Here is a 4,889-nt window from a genome sequence, read left to right on the forward strand (position 1 = left end):
TTGTGTGCAATAGCACCTAGACCTGCAGTGCCCAGAGCTCCTGGCCATCCCCCATGTGCATCCCCACGTGCTGCAGATCTATGGGTAGATTTCCACAGTGGTTCTGCGTATGCCACATTTGGGGCTCTGGGAAGTGAGAGGTGCTTAAAGTGAGAGATGCTTACTGAAGCATCCAAGGTGGTGGGTGCTCCAGCTCAACCCCCAACGCAGCCACTGAACCCCAAAACAGAAGCCTCTGGGTAAGCCAACGTGTTGCTCCTGCAGCAGCACACAACGTCCATTGGTTTTCCCCATTCTGGGCTCCCTTGCCCACAGATCTCTCAGCAATCTGCCAGCCTGCTTGCAGGCAGAAAATCCCATGCATGGCTTAGATCTGCTGTATTTGGGCATGGGATAAAAAGGACAGAACATTTGGATGCAGGTTTCATCTTTTTCTAACTCCTCTCCTGCGTATATTAAAATTAATTCAGCTAAGCGTTGGAGTGAAATAGTTGACAGCTTTTTCTTTAGAACATACTGAAATAGGACTTTTTGGCTAACCCCAAACTCTTGGAAACACGTTCAGCCTGCAGGCTGTCAAACTATTTCACCCCATGGGTCAAAACCATTGAATGGCCTGTGTTGAAAAGGACCACAATACTCACAATATGCCGTTTCAACCCCCTGCTATGTGCAGGATCGCAACCACCAGACCAGGCTGCCCAGAGCCATGAAGCATCTTCTAGAAAGCATCTTCCTCCTTTTGGAGAAGGTCCTGCTGGGGAGGTCCACCAGCAGCACCCAAAATGTAATTCAGAGCCCTTGGGTCCTTCAGCCATGCATGGCCAACACTTGGCCTGCAGAAGGAGATGTGCATAGGAGCAGAGCAAATGTCCAGGGCTTTATGTCTATGAAACACCACAGCAGCATGGATGCTCTTGGGGTAGACTGGGAAGCTGCTGGCACAGGCCAGCATGCTTTAGAGTTCTAAAAACATTTCTGTGGGCTTTTTATTTCGCATTTTTTAACAAAACACTGAGAAAAGCCTTGTCTGGGCCCGCCCAGAGCTGCTCTTGGGATCAGCACAGAGCTGCTGCTGCTGGCGTCGGGCGAGCTCTCCCTTTGTGCACGATCTGCCTTCCCACGGAGGCTGGCTGCCGAGCAGAAAGCACTGTTTGTTTGCAAGCAGTGAGCTCTGTGCAGGAGAACACCCAAACGAAATGAAAAACACCCAAATGAAGCATTTCAGCACCGAATTCTGCCCACCCTCCCCAGCACAGCTCTGCTCCATCATGCTGTGTCCATCCAGTCGTGGTGGTGATGTCTCCTCTGTGCATGGGCACGCTGCCACCTGGCAGTGCCTTGGCCATGGCAGGGCCACCAGAGCCAGCGGCCGAGTCCTGTGCTCTGTGGGACCCTTCAACATCCCAAAGCTGTGGGGTTCCCCATCTCCATGGGTGCCTGAGGCCACTCTGGGGTCCTGGGAGGCTGGAGCTGGTGGGGGGCAGCCAGCCCACAACAGGGGTGGAACTTTGATCCCTTCCAACCCAACCATTCTATGATTCTATGATCCAAATCCCCCATCCACGTGGCATGCACATGCCACACAGCGCAGCCTGAAGGAGGGGCAATGTAACAAACCCTTTGAAAAGCCATATTTCAAGTTAACTAACCTTTTCGGATGCTCCAGAACAGCCTGTACTGGGCTGAGCTGAGCTAGAGGCTTGGAAGGGAAGCGTGGGGCTGTCCCTGCTCCATCTGAACCGGTCGGCTGAGTCATCCCCTGAGTTCATACCTGGCACCAGCCCCGCTGGATAGGAGCATGGGGACAGCTGGGATGGGGCAGGCAGCAAGGAGAGGCAATGCCAAGGGTGGAAGGGGTGTCGGGACATCAGGTGGGAATACATTGGGATGGGAAGGAGGGGACCACGGGATGCTCCAGAAGTCTTGTGCACAAAGATCTCCACGTGCCTTGCTCGCTTTGGAGCCCCTCCCAGCCTCACGCTGTGCACGAAGGGATGGAGAGCACCCACACAATGTGCTCACCAGGCTCTTTGGGGCTGCCAGCCCTCTGCATGCTGCTGTCCTTCCTCACAGGGAACGCCTCCTGCCCCTCTGGCTGACTCCCAGGGCTCCATTAAGAAGGCAAAACGGGTTTAATTAGGGATGCTGGCAAGCTGGCCATCGGGCAAGGTGCTGGTGGAGCTCCGGGGAAGGTTTATCAGCTCACATTCTGGAACTTCTCAGGATTTATTAGCCAAATGCCATCTAATAAGCAAATAAATATCTGCAAATCAACTGCAGCTCTGACGAGTTCCTGCACTTTCCCATTGCCCTGGAGCTGCTCAGAGTACCGAGGTTGGGTAACTCCTGTTCCCTCTGCTTCAAACCGGTGCTGCTGTGCGAGGAGCAGCCTGCAGGAGCCGTGGGAGGAAGGGGAGCAGCTCTGTGCCCACTGCACTGGGGATCATCCCGACCCCTCAGCCCCACAGCTGAGCACAGGGTGAGCTCCAGAGTGACGTACATCATCCCAGGAAGTTGTGCTGCTGTCCCCAGCTCCGGTTGGATTTGGTGATCTTGGAGGCCTTTTCCAAGCAGAACAACTCTGTGATTTCCCAGCAGTGGCTTTGCAGCAACCCCCAGATAGAGGATGGAGAGATTTCTGACCTTTCCACGGTGCCAAGTCCCACAAACCCCCCAGCAGCACCACCCTGCTCTTCTGGGGCTGCTGTCTAGGCAGCAGCTTGCTGGATTCTCCTCTCCCACCCTTAATCCTTCGACATCGGCTTTATTTGTGTTCTATAGAGCTCAGTTTTCAGCAGCAAGCTGAGGATTACCATCCCTGCTTTCATGAAGACCACGTTACACACCTTGCAGGCAGGTGGGACCAGCAGCTGGCTCCTCTCCCCCTGCCCACCTGCCCTTACCCTCCTCTTGCTGCTTTCCTTTCTTTCTGTGCTCACCAGCTGGCTCTGTGGGATGACCCACCTGCACAAAACCCCTCTGAAAGGAAAACACGTCACCCAGCTGTCCCACCTGTAGATCTCCAGGTCCTGGCCAAGCACTGCATTCCCTTGGGGGTTTTGCATGGCTGAGGATGAGGCTCTCCGTTGCAATGAGTGACACGGAGCAGGTTCCTCCAGGTAATTAGGTGGCTGCTTTCCTGGGCTTTCTCTAACCTGCTGTACTCCGTGCGAGTCGCTGGTGGGCTGCAGTGTTTGCAAGGACTTTCAGCCTCCCTCTGCCCACCAGGACAGTCCTTCCCACTATTCCTTCTCCTTGAATTCTGGGGTCAGTTAGCACCAAAATGGGTTACAAGGATCTCCTGACATGTCTGCATCTCCATCCCTGCCATGGGTTCTCCTTGCAGGAGAGCTGAGAAGCTGGAAGCAGAGGGGGAGTTGCTGCTGGGCCTCCCTGCTTTGCTCCAGCATCAGGTGAGGAGCCCCTGCAGCAGCAACAAGAACCTCCTAGGATGGAGCCATGGTGGGAGATGAGCTGGTGCTGGGAGAAACCCTCAGCCTCCTGCCCCAGGGAGCTTAATTACAGCCTCAGCGCAGAGCAGAGAGACCTTTGATGTGGGGAGCCTGGTGCAGGTATCTCTGGGAGGAGATGTCTCCCCGCTGTCTAGACTCCCTTTGCAACGAGGGCCAGCTCGCAGGGTGTGATTCAGCTCATCTCGCAGTCTACATCCAAATCCCACCCAGGGTGACTCTTAATGAAGCAAACGATGACGAGGTGGTAGCCCCGATGGGAGCTGCAGGGCTGCAGGATGCGTCCAGATCCAGGCTGTGCCCCGGGCTCTGCATCACTCAGGGTGAAAGCAAGGCTTAATTGCAGCATGAGTAGCAGCAGGGAAGCTGCTGGCAGGTGGTCGGGCTGGTTGAAATTCATGGATGGAAGTGGTAGCTTCATGCACTAAGATGCCAGCAGTGAGGAGGGCATGGATAATGTTCTAAATGCTGTCTGGAGGAAAGTCCATGAGCTTCTTGCACGCTTCGGTATGTGGAGCTGGTGTGGGCTTCGCAGAGATTGGCTGTATTTGGGAAGTCCAAAGCCAGTTGGAGAGTCATAGACTCATTCAGGTTGAAGAAAGCCTCTGAGATCCCCAAGCCCAACCCACCACACCTTCTGTCTGCGTCCCTCAGTGCCACATCTCCATGGCTCTTGAAGAGGTGGAAGGTGCCCACCCCATGCCTGGATGTGGGAAGTGCACCCAACTTGTGCCAACGTTGGTGGCTATCCATCATCTCCTCCATAGCAAACACCACGCAAAGGCTTTGGAGGCCCCTTCCCTTTTCTGCAACGCTGGGGCAGGAGGATGGGGCACACTGAGAAAAGCAGGTTACACAGATCCCTTCCACAATGCCCAGGCTTTTCCTGGGGACACCGCTCCTTCTGTCCCCTATCCCACCCTGAGAGGGTTGGTTTAACCCAGACCCTGATTTCTGCCTCCCATCGCTCACTGCTCCCCCGAGGAAAAGCCATGTGAAATTTATCTCATCATCTTTCATTTAAATAAGCCAATTAAGCAACGCTCAGGAATCTCTGATCCAAGCCAGCCTGGCCGGCCAGCATTCCCATGTTTCCACAGCACCTTCTCGCCCTGCTTGCCCTCACTTCAAAGCAGCCCCGGCCTCGGAGCGCTTCGGCAAAGTATGTCAAGAGATCCGGGAAACAGGATTTAACGCCGGGGAAATCAGTAAGCAAATGAGTTCTTGGCCAAACGGCTCCTCTTCTTGATCTTGGGAAAAGTGGTGTTTAAATTCTCTATCTCATGGTTCGAGACTCAGGAAATGTGATTGCGCATCTGTCATTATTTTACTCTTCTGTGTTGATTGCTCATCTTAAACAAACTGCATTCCTGCATCGCTTAGTAATCTCTGCTGTTCCCTTTCCTCTCCGAGGAG

The sequence above is a fragment of the Phasianus colchicus genome, chromosome 5 (genome assembly GCF_987193195.1).
Source record: "Phasianus colchicus chromosome 5, bPhaCol1.hap1.1, whole genome shotgun sequence".
In the NCBI taxonomy this organism is placed as follows: Eukaryota; Metazoa; Chordata; class Aves; order Galliformes; family Phasianidae; genus Phasianus; species Phasianus colchicus.